Source organism: Arvicanthis niloticus, chromosome 29, assembly GCF_011762505.2.
Source record: "Arvicanthis niloticus isolate mArvNil1 chromosome 29, mArvNil1.pat.X, whole genome shotgun sequence".
In the NCBI taxonomy this organism is placed as follows: domain Eukaryota; kingdom Metazoa; phylum Chordata; class Mammalia; order Rodentia; family Muridae; genus Arvicanthis; species Arvicanthis niloticus.
This window is the reverse complement of record NC_133437.1, coordinates 9005526-9027118: the sequence shown is the minus strand read 5'-3', so window position 1 is coordinate 9027118 and position 21593 is coordinate 9005526. Positions and strand designations below refer to the sequence as shown.

The window sequence follows — 21593 nt, the reverse complement described above, 5'->3', positions numbered from 1 at the left end:
TGAAAAACCCTTCATCATATAGTTAAAATATAAGTATACATGACAAAGAAAGAAAATTGAAAGCTGTAAAAAAAAATACAAGTTATATGTAAAAGAAAAACCTATGAGAATAATAGATACTTTCTCAGTAGAAACTTTGAAAGCCAGAAGAAACTCAGAGCAATGTGTTTGAAGTCTTATAAAACTATGATGGTCAGCCTAGACTATTATACCTAGCAAAATGTTCTCCTATAATTAAAGGACAAAGTAAAATTTGATGACAAAAAGTGCCTAAAAAGACTTATATTCAACAAACCAACCTAAATACTTTGGGCTGAGGAGAAGAGTGATCACAGCAGACAGACTGTGGAAAAAATTATAAAGCCATAATTATTAAAACACAAAGAACCAATGACAACACAAACAATAACACAAAAAATCAACAGCACAATGACCATAATTATCACAATCATTTCCATAATACCTTTAAATATTAATGGTCTTTTTTTCTCCAGTCAAGAGATACAGCTGACTGGATCAATTCATGTATCTGATGTCAACAAGAAACAAGAATGTCAAGGTAGCCATGAGTTCAGAGTAAGAGGACAGACAAAACTTTGTCAACTAAATTGGACCAGGAAAAAAAGCAGGAATCTGTATTCTAATATCTGATAAAACAGACTTCAAACAAATTAATCAGAAAAGATTTTTAAAAAGATATTTTTAATTAAATTGTTTGAATTATTGTTACAAAATAAAAATATTTACTGTCCTAAGCATATATATATATATATATATATATATATATATATATATATATATAAAACAAACTCACACTTAATAAAACATGGATGACTAGACTTTAAGGCACAGATTATCATCATTCCATTAATAGTTGGTGATTTTAGTGTTTCATTTTCTCCACTTGACAGGTAATCTGGTCAGAAAACAAAAAGAGAAACATCAGAGTTAATTGACATCACACATTTTTCTCAAAAATACACAGAAGATTTCCTATAATAGAACACATCCTGGGTTACCAAACAAATCCTTACAAATTAAAAAATATTGAAATTGCTCTACTGAAATGGGGGTACAAACTTTGTAAAAGTAAGCAATCAATATCTGATTTGATTGAAAGCTCATTCTGTGAGATAGAACCTATACCTAGGATTGCTTGGGTGACCCAGAACCTGAGCCTAGACATAGGATATAGTGTAAAAAGAAATACTATTATTTTAAAAAAAAAAAGTAGCAATAAAATGACTCCTGATGATATTCTGCTTTACTTATAGGTCATTCCCTTGCTCAGACATCAGAATATATCCTTCTTCCTTCTGCAGATGAGAGCAAATACAGACACCCACAGATAGGCGTTGTGCAGAGATCCAGAGACGTTTGGAATGCTCAGTCATAAATGGGATGTCTCCATCAAATCCCTCTTTTCAGGCCCCAGGAAACCCCATGAAGAGGAAGCAGAGAGAATGTAAAGACAAAGGCAAGGTGACAGGATGGAAGACACCAGAAAACAAGACATTCTTAATCAACATGATCTATGCAAATATGAACTCACAGGGACTGCAGCAGCATGCACAGTGCCTGCACTGGTCTGCACCAAATGGGGTCCTAGAACTGAAAAGAAAAGTGGACACTTTCTTTTGTTAACCCAGAAGGTATCTCCAGTCCATAGCCACATACAGATGAAAATTTACTTTTCTCTAAGGGAGCATCATTGGATAAATAAACTATTCTTAAATATTAGCTGGATGCTTAGCAGTCGGTGACCAACAGAAAATGAGCAAAACAGCATCTTTTTAGGTTTCTAGTCTTATAATGTGCTATTATGGTTCTTCCTTTTAAAACATATTTCGTTCCTTCTCCTCTCCTCTTTTTACCCTACAAGACTTTTTTGTATATATTATGACTTACAGTTTAGTGGGTTTTTTTTGGGGGGGGGATGGGATTTCTGACTGTGCAAATAAGGGGGATTTTGTTTCTTGTGTTTTCTCTTGGGTTCCTTTCCCTTCTGTTTGTTTGTCCAATTTTGATGTGTTGTTGTTGGTTTTTTTTTTTTTTTTTTGGCTTACTATTTTTAATTTTACCTTATCTTATATTTTATTGTTATCCTATAGAAACCTGTTTACTTTCTAGTGAGAGTTAGACAGGGGAGAATCCAGATGGAGGAAATTGTGGGGAACAGCTGAGAGGAGTAAGAGGGATGAGGATACATAATCAGGATATTTTATGTGTGATATTATATTATGCTATATTACAGGAGAAAACAAATTTGTAATGAAAATATAAAAGGAAACCAATCCACAGATCATATCTAACCACATACAGTAAAACTTAAAATTGATAGCAAACAAATCTCTCAGAAATACACATAGACTCTTAGAGATTAAACAACTCATTGCTAAATGATGAACGAGTCAAAAAAAATTCAAGTAAGAAGTAAGAAAAATTCTGGAACTAGCCAAAAATAAAAATGCAATATAAAAAACCACTGGGACAGGAGTAAAATCACACCTATGAGGGAAGTGTATAGCTCTAAGTGCCTACATTAAAAAAAAAAATCTGTGGGCCAGAGCAAGAGGGAGAAGGGAAGGGGAAAAAATCAGAAAAAGACACAAATAAACTAATGATGCAACTGAATGAAATAGAAAAACAGGAAACAATGTAAAGAACCACCAAAGGCTAAGAGCTCATTTTCTGAAAGATAAGACTGGGAATCCTTAGCTCAACTAATTAAAAGAAAGAGATTTAACAGAATCAGAAAGGATCAGGGAAATATTACAAGAGCTATTAAAGAAATGTAGAAAGTATAAGGGCCTACTTTCAAAACTTCCATTCCACTAAGGTGGGAAACTAAAAAGAAATGGAGAATTTTTTAGACTTAGATAAACCATCTTGTAATCTCCCCAATATGAATTCTGTCCAATATGCCTGCCCAAATAGGAGCTGGAAAAGAGATCAATAATAAATATGTCAAAAGAGACATGAAAGCCCAAAAGTCTTCAACCTTGTACAAAAACTATGCACAACCAAGGAATGCTGAGGGTAGGAGAGATAGTCGTCCTAGGGAAGTACATGCCAGTTGATTTTCTAATACCAAGTGGTCAGCCTTGAAAACATATGTATCATCATCCAGATTGAGCCAGTTATACTTAAGAATGTGTATGTATATACTTGCATGTTTATAACCGTAATTAATGAAAAAGAGGTCATTAATTTGAAAGAGAGCAAGGGGGAAGATACGAGATGTTGCGGAGAGAGAAAAGGGAAGGAGAAGTGCTATATCTCAAAAAAAAAAAAAAAAAAAAAAAGAAGTAATAAAAAAAATCTGATTTTTCTGCTTTCTATTCTTGTCACTAGGCCAGTGGTTTGTTGCCTTGCTTGTCTGCTATGATGACCTGTTAGTCTTCCTGAACCATCAGCAAGATTAAACGTTTTCTTTCATTAAAAAAAAAAATTAAAAAATAAAAAAAGGAAGGGGAGGGAAGGAAATCGATGGGGGCGGGGTTAACCACACATTAGGGCAGGCTCCATGCCCAGGGGTATTTGGCCAACATAAAATAAACTCAATGCTATTTTTGTAGATTTTTTTGTCTCATTTTGCTTTAGTTGGGCATTTTTTGTTATATTGGTCTTTTGTAGATTTTGATTTCTGTTTTTGTGAGGTGCGAGTGTTCTTTGTTTTCTGTTTGTTTTTATTCATTTGTTTTTCAAAAGATAAGGAACATAAGGTTCACTTGGTATAGACATGAGGAGGATCTGGGAGGAATTGGGAGAGAGAAAACGATAAAATATATTGTATGCAAATTTTTTCAATAAAAAGACTAGAGAAATGGAGATAAACTGGAGAAATCTAGGGAGTCAAGACTTCTTTTTCACAGTGATAAACATTAATACATTATTGTTTGGATATAGAAAATATTTGAGAGTATAGTAGATGGTGTGGACATTAGAAGAAGAATTTTTACCTTTACTAGGTATGAGTCTTAAATTATGTAGTTAAGAAAGGATGGTACAGTGAAGAAAAGTAGCTGCATTGGTCTTAATAGGAATTCATACTGATAGTCACCATATAGGAAAGTTGGGGTGTCAGAATACAGAGAGGTAAAGTGATGCAGTTTGGTCACAAGAAGCATCTATCCATTCATATCACAGATACTTATTAAGTGCCAATATTCTTGGTGGTTTTTCTAACCACAATATTTACTGACTTCTGTATTTTGTTTCTGGTGAAAGGTGCAACTGAATAGAAGAACATAACATATATTATGACATATTGCAGTTGCAGTGAATACAATCTGCATTTAAAACTTAATAATAATTTTAGACTCATCTTTCACTGTAAGTACTATAATTTTTAGATCACCAAGTAAATTATATAAAGAAAAAATATGTCATTCAATATAGTTTCTAGATAACATTAATGCAGGAGGCAGTTGTGCTTATGGATGGCCTTCTGAATCCTGTACTTCTTCCACTTCTCCCAAGGTACTCATGTAATTCTAGAGACTAACAGGAGTCACATTGCTTCAGCTCAGAAGTAAAATACAGGAGAAAAGTAGAAACGGTTTAGGAGAACTAGGGACAAAGTTTCAAAATAACAGATGTAAGATATATTTGACCTGACAAGCCGTTTGACATATTTTTCCTCTTCTCTTTCTAACATGCTGGATTAAATAAAGATTTGTTTGGGTTAAAAATGAAAATAACTCTTTACATTAGCAAGGTCAGAATACTCAGCAAAAACAAAGCATGTTGAAAATACTGAGTACTGGGATAGAAATAGCCAGCAGTGAGAAGCCCGGGGTCATTGAGTCTGTACTCAATTCTGTTACGGTTCTATGTTTAAGATAGTACCAATCTAAGTTCGTCGACTCTTAATTTCCTTCCTTGCAAAATGTGGCTTAAAAATATGCTTTTTCTAGCTCAAAAGCTATTAACTTAAATTGCAAAGTTGAATATGTTATAGACATAAAAAAACATGTGAGTAGTTTCAGTCACACAACTTGTCTAGTAGCTTATGAGAGCTGATGTTGAGGCCAATATGGAGTTCAGGCTTCTCTGGTTCTAAAGCCCAAGCATTTGTTACATCTTACACCGTACAGTATGCAAAGACACTCAGCTTCAGTGAAGAGGGCAGGCGAATGCTTGGAAAACATCTTCCATTCCCAGGTCAGCTTTAGCATTCATTTTAACCCTGTTTTCAGAGGAGAGTTGAAAAACTCTGTCCGAACAATTCAACCATGGGACCTATGTCTAAAGCAAGGACAAATATCCTAGTTATTGATTATCAATTTCTTTGAGGGAAAAGCAAAAGCTAAGTAATGAGCTCCCCGCATCCCCATTTGACTTCTGAAGGGTGTAAGTTAGAGAGAGCATAGTGGTGCACTTAAAGTTTACAAATGGACGTTTACAAATGAGCTTGCTTATATTTGTAACATATCTAGTACTTTTCTGCTTGGTACCTATGTTATGGAGGAAGTTGAGATACAAAACTAGTACTTGAATGCAGAAATGTCATGTGATGTGTTTGTTAAATAAGCATTCTTTTGGCTTATTTGTCATGAGATAATTTAGAAGCATCCACAGTGATGGAAACCTTTTGAGCTGTATTAGTTAAATGACAGAGCATCTACAGTGTTATATCTACAGCCATGTATTATAATGGGGGAAAAATGCCTGAGCAGCAGGGAGCCTTTAATAGAGAACTCCATAGGCCACTTAAATAATGTAATCTGAGTTTCCAGTGGAGCATTCTAAAGAAACTCTATGAACCTTACTTTGGGGCTTCAGAGACTTGCCACGATACCGAGGACGAAGCTGTGCTCTGGATCTACCTGCACGGAAGCGCTCACGCCACTCTTCTACAAAGCCAGGTGGGATCATTTTTCTAGGAAACAGCAATTACCTCTGCTTTTGCTCAGAAATGGTACAGCTATTTTTAGATGTATTTTCCACCAGTCTACAAAGTATTACAATCGCTATAACATACTGGATAGTGTCGTAATGGTGTGAGAATCCCAAAGCAAAATAAGCCTGCTCTGTGCTTCTGCCATATGCATGTTTGGGAGCCAGGAGGGTTATATGTCATAAAGCATTTTCAACAGTTATCCGGCATCAGCATCACTGGGAAATGAATGACTTCGATTTCTATAGATTTTAAATATAATTAAATTCACAAGGTCCCAATATCCCCTGAGGTCAGCATTAGCTTCTGGTGTTTAAGGTTTGAAATAGTCTTATCTGAATATAATGAGTTAGGCTCTTCTAGGGACTAATCAAATCACTGCTTCCAAGTCACCTTTGGAAGTTGTATTAATGCAGCAGTAGCTTCATAAATTATACTCCACTGATATGACTTCAAGTGCTACTTAATTTACATCTGGAAATGACTCTGGTGTATGGGGAATCTAGCTTGTCATGATCTGGTTACTCATTCTGATACAACACATATGTTTAGTCAATACATTTTAAATAAAGTGTTTTAATAAATATAAACAACTGAAATCATGTGAAAATGGCTTTACAATATTTGCAATTGAACCTGGGGTCTTGTGTATGCAATGTAAGTGTCCTATAACCCCAAATCTTCTTTAAGTTATTTTACCTTATTTGATTTTGTGACTGGCTATAATTAATTTCATTAAGTTGTCCAGGATAGTGTTGTTGTTATTGTTGTTTCTTCTGCTGTCATCATAGAAAGTTTTATTAGCAAGTTATTGCAATGTCTTTGGCATTGGTCTCTATATAAAAATACATCTGTTTTTAAAAGTTATTTTCTTTAATATTTTGAGATTATAATTCCATTAGGTACCACTTCCCTTTCTTTTCTCTGAACTCTCCCATACATTTCTCCTGGCTCTCTTTCAAATTTATGGCTTTGTCAATAGTGTTATGTGTGTGTGTGTATATGTGTGTGTGTACATATATATGTATATATTCCTAAATACATATATACAGCCTCTTCAGTCTATATGATACTTGTTTGCAGGGCTGACATTTAGTACCAGATAACTAATTAGTGTGTTCTTCCCTGAAGAAGACCACGTTTCTTAATGGACTCTCAGCATCGCTTAGTTGTCTGCAGTTTTTTAGTACAAGGCTGAGCCCTTCTGGGCTCATATTTTTGCATATTTATTATTGCTGTCTTTATCCAGCTCATCCTTAGGCAGTAATGTTGGTAATAATTTATGGATTTAGCTTCTAACACCCCTGGAAGACACAGTCTCACAACAAACTACCTGATCCTCTGGCTCTTACAACCTCTCTGCCTCAGTGTTCCCTGAGCCCTAGGTATTGAAATTGTCTGTATATATGTTCACTGTGTTTGGGCCCTACAACTCTGCATCTTGATTGGATTTGGTCTTTGGTTTTGGTCTTTTGCAAAGAGAAATTTGCTTAAGGTGGAGTGAGGCCAACACTATCTGTGAGATTAAGAACACAGATTAGAGAGTAGACTGGGGACTATGTTGGTTTAATGAAGGGCTAGATGGAAGCTAGAACTTCAGAAGGTCTGGAGAGTTGATTGCCAACTCCCCAAGTTTCTGTTGCCAAGCTTGATTCTTGTTGTGTGGGTCTGAATTCCAATACTGATACTTCAAAAGAATCTAAGTTTTAGGTTTATATCAGTGTTAATGAATGTTATGAAAATGAATGGTATGTATTATTTAAGAAGAATACCTGCAGTTCTCTGGCACCCATGCCATCCATGAAGCCTTCTCTTCAGCACAGAAACTTCATTGTTAGCACAGAAATCTACTGTAAGAGATGAAAACTTAACTGTAATTCTCCAAACCAGTTGGGATTAATAAATATGTATATGTAACTTACCAAATAAATGCATTACTTTTAATTCACTCCACAGGAGATTTTAAAGTATTTATAGTTTATTAAAGTACATCAGGACATATAAGTCAAAGGTCTGAATCTTAGATTCTAAAGACAGCTTTAATTCTCTGAGACTCTTTTTCTTTTAGCTGATGGACATTCTGTATATTTACTAGTCTGGCTTAGATGCTTCAAAAAATTCTCATTACCATTGTCTGGATTTGGGACATTTCAGCTCTCAGACTGCAGAGTACTATCTGATTATTGTCATCTTAGAGAAAATCAAATTGAGAAATGTGATGATATCTCATCCATCCATGAGATGTGCTAATGTTAACTTGTATCAATAATAATCTTGTTCCTCTTTAAAATAATATCTTCATAGAATAAAAGAGGAGGTATATCCCTGTATACCAAAAATTTATTTAAATCATGCTCTTTTTATTTTAATTTTTTTGATGCCAAGGAACTTTCTGTTGAGTGTCTATGACACCCTACAACTAGGCATACTTATGCCTAGGTGAAAAGGAAGAATCCACTTACTGGCATAAGGCATGATCCCGATCAGGTACTTAATATGGAGAAGAGGGCATGTTTGTGTTTTTTTTCTTTCAGGATGCTGAAAGAGCATGATGGCTGCAAGAGTGATTAGTGAAACATGCTGACACTGGAACAAAAAAGGATGCGGATCTGTGAGCTTGCTGAGTGCCCTGACAATGGTGATGGGGAAGCTGTATTGGACATAAGTTTCTGACCCACCTTTGATTGCCTATATCCCATATAGGACAAGCCGCCTTCCCTCTAGTTTTTAGACCTTGTAGGACAAAGAATCAAAAAGAGAAGGTATAATGACTCTTGTATTTTTCTTAAATGTGACCAGTTATTCGGACTCAATCATGTACTGGTCTAGAAATCAATCCCATATTGGAAATAACAGTCTTCATTAGGATGGCTGATCCTGGACATTTTCAGAGACATATTTGGAAGTTAGTTGCAGTTCTCTATGATGTTATGTTAGCAGGAGATAAAGTTGGGACAGGATCTGGATTTCAAACAAGTATTAGTGCATGTGTTAAGACTCTTTTGATTGTCATGTTAAAATTATTTTTTCTTCTACAGTATTTAATGTAAGTTATATTGATTGTACACTTTCTAATTGTGTTAGGGTGTTGAAACCTTGCATTTCTGTTATGGGGGTCTATCAACTTGCTTTTGTTTTATTACCCTGAGTATTATAGGACCTTGGTATTCTGAAAAAAGTTTGCAAGTACTGGAAGAAGTGAGTCAGGCTTTCAGCAGAAGCAAGAGGGTAGTGGGCTTGATTATTGCTGGTATAACAGATTTAATTACATTAATTGCTAGCACCACTGCTTCTGCAATTGCTTTGACACAATAAGTTAAGACAGCCACTTTTGTTAATCATTTAGCAAAAAAAAAAAGTTACTATGTGTTGAGTGTACAAGAGGATTTAGATAGGTGTTTGGAACAATGGATTGATGCTCTTTATCTTATTCAAACTATTGGAAGGAGGTTCTGAGTTTAAGAGTAAGTTCTCGAGTGTCATGACAATTACTAATGGATTTGTATTACTTCTAAAATTTATAATGATAGTCATTATAGTTAGGAAGAAGTTTAAAGACACTCCCAGGGTATTTGGCATAATTCTAACACCTTTCTGGATGTTTTAACTTTGCATAGTGAGATTATGAAATTAAAGAATGCTACTCTTTCTGCTGAGTTTTGATGCTGCAGATTCTGCTGATAAAATTATCCATGGCCTGATGTCAGTACTTCCATTTTGGTCATGCTTCAAAAATTATATATATATATATATATATATATATATATATATATATATATATATATATATATATATATATATCTTGATCCTGCTAGCCCTTTTTATCCTGGGAATACTTTTAATTCCAGCCCATCATGTTAAAGCTCATCTTTAACAACATCAACATGTTGGCAGCCAAAATACATGTCTTGAAATTAAAAATGGTCCCCCAGATAGAGCTAGCAATTTCACAGGCTGGCAAGCCAATGAATGGTAAAATTCTACATAGAGCCTTACCAACCTAAGACAAAAGTGCATTGCTTTTGATAATGCATATTCCATGATGGGTAAGGAAGGCATTCTTGTCAAAATAACCTAAGACAGGCTCAGTCTTGTTTATGAAATCAAAAAGGGGGAGACGTGGAGAGCTTTGAGGCTGCTTGGCAGGAATCTGACATTGGCCAAGTAAAGGAAATGGGCTTCAGGAAGCAATCTGACATTAGAGTAGAACAAAGAAGTAATTTCAGGCAGGAATCTAAATCTTGTTTTTCAATTTAAATACATCTTTATTTTTTTTTATTAGTAACTTGTTTTTAAATGTTAATCAAAGGCTTTATAAGTTTGGTAATGCTCAATAACAAGATGGCCATACAATCAGAAGTGTAACCCAATACCCAATACCAACTGTCTTTGACTGGCGGAGACAGTCGAACATCTGCCTCCATGTTCCCCACCTCTCTTCTCCTAGTTCCTCTTCCTCTCCTTACTCCTCCTCTTCCTCTCCTTACTCCTTCCACCTTAGCTCCTCCTTCATATCATGCTTCATGTTAAAATAAAACTTTTCTCTCAAAATACAATTAAAGCATAACTATACTAATTTGTATCAGTAAGGTACAAGATAGACCTAATACCCAGTCCATCATTTTGTTGACTAACCAGAACCTCTGGCATCTATCCTATCTAAAAGATTTAGTTCTGAACCTGTTTTTTTCTTGGCTTTAGAATGAATGTCAGCTGAAAACCATCCTCTCAAATCTTTTCTTTCAAAGTAAATAGGCAGGATTGTCTATGAGACTATAAGTCTTCAACCCAGTCAGAAATCCAGAATGACTGAATTAACTGAAATTATGGGAAGCACAAAGCATAGCTTCTAAAACTTAGCCAATTTATAGAGACCTCTGAACACCTGGACAGTCCCTATACTACAAAACGTTGGAGCATCTTACCTTCAGCCTTCTGGCCCAGGATCATCAGACAGACCTAGTGATGCAGAATTATTAAGGGCTGATTATTCTGTCTTGGCAGATATAATCAGTTGACTATTCTGCAAGTGTGTCCTTTTCTGGACAATAATTTGTCTGTAGATGAAAAGAGGCAATTCTTGCCTAGTGGCTGTCTCACCACAACTGGAGTAACTCCAAAGATGCTCAATTTCTTCTTAGAATCCAAGACAGGAATCTGTCAGGTGCAGACAGGTCTCTAATTAAAATGAACATTAATACAGAAATGTTTGTAATGTCAATTCTGTGGACTTGTGACATTTTGAAAACCAACTATTCATGTAAGGCAATCTGGACTGTTGTCTGTTAACTCCTCTCAGCTATTTCTAAATATATATATATATATATATATATATATATATATATATATACCCTAACAATAAACTCAGAGCCAAGAATTTGCTATAGGCCCTTAACTCACAGGCTAACCATCTCAAATAAGTTAGAAAAGTCAAAAAAAGTCTGGGTCTAAGCCTTGCATTCCTAAATGTGTTATATAGGCACAATGCCTATGAGAGTAACAATATAATCTTCTCACTTTTATATCAATAAGAAACCCATACCAATGTAAACCTTAAATTTGAAATCAAAGTAAATTTTGTACCATTTAAGAAATTATAACTTCATCTTAATAACAATTATACACATTTCTATCAATAGGTTATGGCTATGCAATAAATCCTAGCTATTCCTCCCTGTTCCAACAAAACCACTACTTTTCCCTAGAAAAACAGCCCAATATTAACCACCTCAGTCCCCAAGCCCAGGAATAGGTATGCTGATTCTTTATTAACTTCTTCAAGCTGAAAACAGGCATTGGGATATTAGAAGAGGGGCAGGGGAAGAGTAAATTGATGGGCCTCTGACTTCTGTGTCTTCAATGTATCCAGCTGAAATCCCAGGACATCAGAGGTTTGAGCAGGGTTGCTCAGCTTGCTTGATGAGTAGATACACCAAGACAGTTTCCTCCTCCTCCTCCTCCTCCTCCTCCTCCTCCTCCTCCTCCTCCTCCTCCTCCTCCTCCTCCTCCTCCTCTTCTTCTTCTTCTTCTTCTTCTTCTTCTTCTTCTTCTTCCTCTTCCTCCTCATCCTCCTCTTTTTCCTCATTCCCTTCTCTCTGTATTTTGAGACAAGATTTCTCTGTGTCGATCTGGCTTTCCTGGAACTAACTCTATGGCTGGCACAGGACCCCCAGAGATCTGCCTGCCTTTGCCTCCTTAGTGTTGGGATTAAATAATATACTACCACTAGGATAATTTTGAATATCATTTGAGTATAAATTAGAGGAATAATTTGAGTATCATTCAAACAGATTCTGTAATAGCTATTACATCATCTTTACTTTACAGATCTACAGCCTTGGATACAAATGTTTGTGCAGCCCTATGAGGGATTATCTAGATTAGTTTAGTCTCTGTGTTTGCCGGGGCGGGGGTGTGTGATTATCTGGATAATTTTAGTTGATGTCATGAGAACCATTTTCACTGTGGGTGCATCATTGGCTGGGTTTCTGTACTGAATATAGAAGTGCAAGTGATCTGAGCTGCAGCATCCACCACTTTCTACTTCCTGATTGGGGATGCAATGTGAGCAGCTGGCTCAAGGTATGGCTACCAAGACTTTGTCACTGTGATAAGATGCGATGCTTCCTGAAACTGACAGCCAAAGCAAACCATTCCTCTCATCAGTTGCTTCCCATCAGGTATTTTCTCTCATCAATTAAAAAAGAACTAATAAAATTCTAAGTGAGAATCCTGGAAGTATTTGTATGGTTAGAATGAAAAGGAATTACACAGAAATGTGGAGGTGTAAAGACAGCTAGTGTGGAACAGAAGCACTCTGGCTTGGGGTGAAGTGTCTTCTGTCAGTGTGTACAAAATTCCAGGACATCCATCTCTATTTATCTCTATTTATTTATTTGTTTATTTACTTTTATTTATTTATTTATTTATTTATTTATTTATTTATCTCTATTTAGCACTTAGTGATTTTTGGAAGCCAAAAATTTTCCAGGGGATTAATACCTCAAACTTCTTGAATCAATGATCTGAACTCCTTAAGGATATAGGCTTTTTTTTTTTTTTTAAAGCTGTTGACTTATAAAACCATGTTATTTTTGATGTTGGATTATTCTTAAATAATTATTAAGTCATATATTTGGAGGGTTTTTGGAATAGTTATATAGAATCTTTGAAAAGTTAGGCAATTATAAATATGATCACTTTCATGCTTTTCTTTTACAAATGTTAACCCCTAAATTAGTGTTTCTTCTGAGAAGACCTTAGGATTTAAGAGTTTTCCATCCTTTTCTTCAAAACCTGGAACACACTCTTGTTTTTATCAGAAAGTATTTAAGGTAATGAGGATCACAAGTTCAAATCCCAGGGGAAACAGATGGCATGCTCTCTTTATTTTCTTTAGTCACCTGGAAGCCAGCACCTTTGTTCTTTTAGTCTGTTTCCTGAGTCAATGAAACAATGAGAAACATATACACAAATCTTTTTATATTTGTGTTTAAAAAATGTTACCAGTAAAGAAGTCAAGAGTTTACATTTACTAAATCAAGAACTAAAGGGCTTAACATCAGGAAAATCAAAATTGTAAATGTGTTTTTCCTGGTCAATCTATAGTTCTGTTTTTTTCACCAACTTCCATGATCTATGATAAAAATTTATAAATATTCTAAGTAAGATTACTCATTTTGAACATTTAAGGTAATATATTTAATGTCAAAGGTCATAAACAATAAAATATGCTTTATATCTAAATTATATATTGATATTAATATATAGGTATAGTATGAGCTACAATTTGTCATGTTTTGAGAAAGACTCCCACTTGCAACCCACACTGGGCTTGGAACTCACAGCTCAAGCTGGACTTGAAATTTCAGAATTTTGCTTTCCTGCCTCAAGCTCCCAAGTGCTGTAATTATAGGCATAAACCACTGGGGTGGTCTGATTTCTCATATTTTAAGACTTCATAGCAGTAAATTTGGACCAATTAAAAGCCCTAACTTTAGAAAATCATTCATAGTAAATAAATGAAAAGTACATGACTATGGTTGTATGTTTATGTATGCACATACAAGGGATAAATAACACCCAAAGGTAGATTTCCCAGTTCTTTAACCTTATCTCACATTAGTGACTGCAAGCCTGCAGTTTGTAGGTACATTTCTGTATAAGTTAGAGCCAATAAGAACTAAGACTGGAAGAGAAATGAGAGAAGTGTGAGTTATGTTTGCACCAGCAGAGGAATTTAGCATGAGCCTTAGCATCCTGAAATTGTTACCTTCTTGGACAGGCTTGTGTGTTAATGATCTTCACTCTTGCCATAGTGTGCTCTTTCCATCATGAATTCCAGGCCAATGCTGGCACGGGGATCCACCTAGTGTATTGCTTTTCTGCAGTCCCCTGCAGCCCTTCCCATGACTGAGCTTGAAATCCTTCAAACAGCCCCTTGCAAATTAACAGCAGTCAGGATTGCATCAGATATTCCAATTCCTTCTTAAACATAACATACGAATTTCATGAGGCTAGATCTACAGTTAGGTTAATTTTCTTAGCCTTGACTTTATCTGCCTCCAAAAGACAATAAGTTTTTATACTAACCCACCTTTGGGATCTTAGTATGCCTGTGGAAAGAATGGATTCTACTGATGTGACAAAACCAACAGTAGACGGGATGCACTTTGACTTCCATGGTAAGTCTTTCACTAGTGTAAATTGGATCACTGTTTCTTTGTTAAGCCATTGTTCTGCTTGTAAAGTTTAATTTTAAGTACTGCTGAGAAAGCGATGCTTTTGCTTAACTGTCTGAGCAACAGCAGGATTAGATTATGGTCAATAGGCAAGATGTTTTTCACAGACAGAGTGAAAACAAATAATAAGTACTTCATGATACGACATCTCTAATTAAAATAGTGGCCATTTTAACAAGCTTTTGCTTTTTGTTTCTCTGGAAAAAAGCAAGGTGTTATCTCAAATGCTTAGACCTGCATATCTTCTACATATTTTTTATCTGAACAAAGAGCAATTAAATAGGTAGCTACTTTCCATAATTAACACACATATACTATAGCATAATCCTATATTTTAGACTGGTAATAATACTTTATCTTTATCAATGGCCCAGTTCAGGTTTTGTATAAATATGTATATGAAAAAATGAATCATCTGAATGTTATAAAATTACGACCTCTTAATCTAATTTGTTGATAACCAGCACATTTATTTTAATGGACATACATCTCTTTCACTGTAGATGTTATGATGTTATATATAAATGAAAAAGCATATTCTATATTAATAAAAATAAAAGATGCTCTTAGAATCTACTTACGTGAGTCCGTAGCTCTGGGTGTTCAGTAGAGAGCACATGCCTACTATCTATGAGGCCCTTGGTTTGATACATAACACTTCAAAAATTAAAATACAAATAAAGACTATGCTAAATGCTTGATTGAGTGATAATACTTTCACATATGTAAAATTCAATTAACTTTTGGAAATAAAGCTGTAAGAATATTGTTATTTTAATTTTGGATCATGTCTTTGACATCATTGATAAATAATGTATAATTCTGCAGTTATTTCAATGAGGATTGACAATAATGGTTGTGTAATATTTTTGCAAGGTTTTAGAAATTTATCACTAATATGGGAGAACAGGAGTATATGTGTATTAAAACAGTGTGCTTTGTTAAACAGGAAGAAAAAAACAAAGCAAACCAAACCAAGCAACCAAACAAACAAAGAAAAACAAAACAAAACAATAAAGACAAGATCATGGAAACGTAGGAACATTTTTGAATGTGATTGACTTTAGCTTGAAACATCCCATAATACTTATGCTTTATTTATTTTTATTTTTTTAATATTTTATCCACATTCAACATTGGAATTTTGTTATAATCTTGTATTTGTTCTCCTTGTGGTGAACTCTGATTTGAGAGTTTTGATTTACTGCGAAGAAATGCAGTTTGTGTATTCTTTTAGTACTTCAATGGTTTTCAGTTCTTACAGTTGATTCATGAGAGTGACATCTCATTAAGTTGTCTTTAAATTTTGTTACTTACTATAGGCATGGGTTTCTAGATTAGGAAAAAGAATGTAACATGTGACTTATGTCATGTCTCCTCTCCTGGTATTCTTGACGTACCACCAGAAAAGAATGAGAGGAGACATTTAATTTAATGAAAGCAGTGCACTGCTCCCATTTTTCCCAGTTCCCAGACATCCCAATATCTATCCCCAGGTACCAAAGACAAACAGGGGTAAGCAAAGCAGAGAGGGATCTGGGAAGCGTGTCCACATGCTGCCTAGTTACTCCTCTGATTTGCATGAACTTTAGTCTACTCTGTTTTCTATATAGATTTACACAGAAGTGGTATTAAGTTTTACTTTTATTGTCAACTTTACTTTTCTTGATTCTTCCCTGAAGGTCACACTAGACACACAGGACAATGGAACCTTTCTCAGTTGTCTCTGTTGTTGCTACACTTTCACATGGTGACCTTGAAGGGTGGCCTAGCTCCACTGAGGAGAGCATGTTGAGAGGCACTTGTGTGGAGTGGGGACTGGTATAGTGATGGGCGAACAGTAGAGCTCAAATTCTGCTCCCCATCTGCATTGTTTTCTATGGATGCTCTAGTGAAATGACCTTTCCTGCCTGGTCTATAGTTATAGAACAGACAGACTCCTATTCCTATAGAAGAGGGCAGGGCAGGAGCATTTAAAATGACAGGAAGTGAGTAAAAGCATGACACTTTTATATGTAGGCGCTTAGAATGCTACCATATTCTTCTTATATTCTTGGCCCTCTATTCAGTCCTTTAGTCAGCAAGCGTATTAAGGGAAGAGGCTTAACAATGCCTTTAGGCTGTGTAAACTATACTGTATCCCAGAAGCAAGAAGATAAAGATTTTGCTTTAAAAACTGGAACAATGCTCCTGTCCTAAGTTAGAATGTGATTGTACACAGCCAGTAAATTAACTGTATCATGTGATTACTGTTTGTTATTTTTTATTTAAGACAATTGCAGTTCTGAGTTTTCATGAGATTTTGTGTAGGAGAAGAACATGCAGCTACTTAAACTCATATTGCAAATAGCCTCTTCCTCAAATATGTGCCATATTCTAAACAAGGCAGCAGGTACAGTATTGGTAAATAAGGCAGATGGCCCTCCTATACTTACTCAATTAGATTTTAGCTGAGAACCATTTAAGGCAAGACCACAATTAGATGACAAAGGATAGCAGGCAAATAAGATTTTGGAGTGCTCTTGTGACTTTAGTGCCAGAAACCTTCAATCTGATTTTTGATTTGTGGTATCCGTCATCATCACTTTGACTTAATGTGCCAATCCCTTGTATTATTTTCATTAGTTTAGGATTATTCTGTTATTGCCTAATAAGTACATTCACTCTGGATTCTTATTCTCCACACAGGATTCTGTGTTTTTTTATTAGTGTGGGTGTATACTTGGAAAAGCTTTTGTGGTTCATTATTTAGGAGAGGTTTTGTTTCCAGACTACTGGCTGAATACCCAAGAAATATCCACCATTGTTGATATCCTAGCAAAACACACACTGTTGGGTCTCATTGCTTAAATATTCCCACTTCTAAAATTACCACTACACCATTGGGGGTGAATGAATACACGATTACAATTTCAATTTGACAGTTTTAAAGGAAATGGCATGGGGATTTAATTAGACCCTCTCCATGTGCTTCATTGATTCTCAGATGGGTTTTCATTCTAGCATAAGCAGATGTAGATTTTAACATGGAAGTTAGGTTTTCTTATACCTCGGCTGGCATATTTAAATGACTATAGGAACAAATAGTGCCTGCATAGCCCACTCCCAAAGGAAACTGGTGTGGCGATGCTAGTAAGTAGTTCTAGTCTTAATCTTTCTCCTTTTGTGAAATAAGATGCTTGAAACTATCAAGAAAATAAGGATTATCTTTTGGCACATGGTTTTTATGATGCAGAATAAAAGGGAAATTAAGCCATAGTCAAATTTTGGAGTCGTAGCAGAGTCTTTCTGACTTTATTGAAAAAGAAATATTATAATTCTATGTTTTTGGGTTAGATAAATTGACCACTTGACATAGATATGAAACTTTTATTAAAATAAGTTACTGAATTTGGGTATGCTGGGATTTTCAATCCCAGCACTATTGAAGCAGAACAGGTTAATAATCTCTGTGCGTTCAATGCCAGCTTGGTCTACAGAGAGAGTGGCAGGCTAGTCAGAGTGATACAATGAGACTACGTCTCAAACAACAACATAATTTTCTGAGTATATTAAGAGTGAAATATATTATAATGCCTGAAGATTTTCTTTGAAATGTATTTTCTTTCCCCTCAAAGTGTAATGTGTTCTCATGTTAGAAGTCTTCATGTCCTACTATTTCTCCCAGTAAATAATAGGTGCTTGGGATTTCTAAGGGCTGAATTTGGATATAACTTAGTAGCAATAACAGCCTGGATCTGAGCACGGATGTCTGAGAGGCTCACGCCCCAGCTGTTTCACGCGTCATGCAGTTGAGATTGCCACCACATACTGCGCGGTATGTTTTGAAGAACTAGGATGTGGCACCTTTCTAATGTAAGTCACTAGGCTCCCCACAACAGGGCCTGTGCAGAGGCTTTCTTCTAATTTCACTGTGCTAGGCTGACTCTATTCTCTTCATGTTCACAAGCTTCCTTCCTCCCTCTTCCTTAGTTCCTCTTTTATTCTTTGTATTCTCTTCTAATTGCATTTTTTTATTCAGACATTATGTTATCTATCATCTGTCTATGTATGTATGTATGTATGTATGTATCATTATATATATATATATATATATATATATTATTTTGTAGCACTAGATAATCAATCCAGTTCCTCACACATGTAGCCAGATTCTGTACTTCTGATGTTCAGGCTTCACCATGAGATCCCATGCATAGTACTCATTTTATATAGTACATACCCGTACACATCCCTCAATTTCAAGTGTTTAAAGGTAAGTGCTTCTCAAAATGACTTGGGTTTTTGTTGACCACCTCTGAGCTATGCAGGCATGAGAATGTAATTTAATAGAGAAGCGGCCTTCACTGTTTTGCATTGAATCAGACAGGTCAGATACTAATACAACCAAGTAAGTATATCATGGAGAACAATAATAAAGTAACTTGCAAAAAAACACTCTTTCCTAAAAGCATACTTTGATAGGAAGAAAAGGGAGGATAGTACTACCGAGAATGGTGAAGATGAAGAAACGGATGCTTCTGAAGACAAGACTCACCCTTATCATTCATTATGTTGCCTTAACAGTCTGTCATAAGCACATGGTCTTATGTAACTTTGATATTTTTTCCTCTTCCCTATATACAATTCAAGACGATGCTCAGGGTTATGAGCATGCTCCTATGAACTGGAGTAGATAGGAATATCTAGTCTCGATCAGGTGAGAAGCAACATTCACTAGGCCGTTTTAGACCCTCATAGAGTCTGAACATGGTTGTGTGTGCTTGTAATTACAATGCTCGAGATGCCATGGCAGAAGAATTGTCTTGAGTTCCAGGCCAGCCTGAGACCCTGCCTCAGAGCCAGTGCATTAAACCAAATATGCAAACTCTTTCCTTGGTTATTTAAAACCTGAATATTTACTGTGTATATTCTCAGATATGCCACGGATATTATGTAAACATTACTTATACTCAGTGATCAGAGAACTTCCAAGAACAAGCAACAATATTCTATTAAAAGCGAACCCTGATTTCTCTAAAGTTTGCTGTGCAGGTTAGAGTAACTTAGAGCTATAGCATTTCATTCATGTTTCAGAAAGTGGCTGCATAACAAAAGTCCTTGCATGACTCAGAATTCTGTCACTAATTAACTGGGCAACCTTTGGCAAATCATAGAACTGCCTATTTTGGATTTAATTCTTCTTAGCTATTAGAACCATTTAATTGATTCATGTTAGGAGAGTTTAGCTGGGAAACCTTTCCAGAATGAGACAAACCTGGTCACATACAATCTTTCATTGGAAAAGGCTTCTTCTGTTATCTCCACTTTAATTACAGGTAATTTATCTTTCATGAATCTGGTGATTGTCATATTGTGAATATGATCTTAAGGTTTCTAAAACACTTTGAACTACTTGGAAATTACACATAAGTACAAATATATGCGCACACACTACACTATACTACACCACACACACACACACACACACACACACACACACAAATACACACAGTGTTCCAAAGTGTTCTTATAAATAACAAACTGAATTTATCTCCCATATAGATTCCTAGAAAAGCATCCTCCATGCTCTGAAGCATATATCTAGTGTCCATTAGCTAAGATTACCTCTACAGTACAATGCTATTCTTGTTTATTCTCATTTGTAAAGTTTTACAGTAAAGAAGAGCTTAAAGATGCATGGACCAATATTAAGGATTGACTTAGTTAGGGTTTATTTGCTGTAACAAAACACCATGAGTGAAGAAGAAGTTGGGGAGAAAAGGGATTTTGGGGCTTATATTTCCACATTGATGTTCATTACTAAAGGAAATCATGACAGAAACTCAAACAGGTCAGGATTCTTGGAGGCAGAAGTTGATGCAGAGACCACTGAGACATGCTGCTTACTGGCTTGCTTTATATGGCTTGCTCAGTCTGCTTTCTTATAGCCTAAGGCCACTAGCCCATGGATGGTATCATCCATATGGGGCCTATTGATCAATAATTAAGAAAATATCTCATACCTGGACCTCATGAAGGCATTTCCTCAACTGAGGCTCCTTCCTTTCTGATGACTCTAGCTTGTGCTGACACACAAAACCATCCAGTACAAAAATCAAATGATTTTATTCTACTAATGTATATGGCCTTATATTTGTTGATGGACCACATTATATATTTTATCATTACTGAAAAATTTCTTGTCTGACATTTACCATTGTTTAAGCAATACTCTCAAAAGAAAGAGGATATAGCATATTGAAAGTGGGCCTTGTTCAAAAGCTATTCACTAACATGGAACCCATAACTGTAAAAAAACCATGGCTCTCTCTCTTGAATATCAAGGTACTATGATAAACCACTCGAGTAGGGAGACAATGTATTTGAAATATGATCAGGATGTACTGGATTTTCCCAGAAGTGTTTCCCAGAAGTGCTTGCGGTGGAACTCTCTTCTGCATTCAGGGACACTCTGAGTAGCAAACGACAGGGCTGCTTCAGAGAAGGCTCTCAGTGCTTATTTGCTGAGCTTTTATGAGTTTCTTTGATTAAACATAGTTGAATGATCTGACCCTCTAAAAACTGATGGTGAAAATACCAAAATATTGCCCAATATTGCCCGGGTTACAAATCCCCCTAAAACTTGGGGTATTGTGCAAACAATCTACCTCCCTTCCATAGGAAACAAAATCAAAGCTTTGAGAAACGGATGGGTTCAAAAACAAATAAGAGTCAAATGAGTCCAGAGGTCAAAAGAATAAATAAATAAATAAATAAATAAATAAATAAATGATAAAAGGAAATTAAGATTTTACAAAAATCTGATGGGAACCACTGTTGAGGACATTAAGATGTTTATATTGTAGTTGTATAGTTGTACAGTGTCATCTATGTGAACTTGAATAACGTGTTCAGTACACAAAATTAAAGTATTGTTCTTCCACAAGCAACTTAGCCCCAATGTACTC

The 21593-nt window shown here is 35.5% G+C and overlaps 1 long non-coding RNA gene across 1 annotated transcript in view; it reads left to right on the top strand.

The window, feature by feature from the left end:
• The window catches only part of LOC143440363 (uncharacterized), an 85977-nt gene extending 82551 nt beyond the window's left edge, over positions 1-3426 (top strand). The window contains exon 5 of the long non-coding RNA XR_013108101.1: positions 1275-3426. This is a non-coding gene — a long non-coding RNA (uncharacterized LOC143440363). The remainder of the gene's footprint in view (positions 1-1274) is intronic.
• The last annotated feature ends 18167 nt before the right edge of the window (positions 3427-21593 follow it).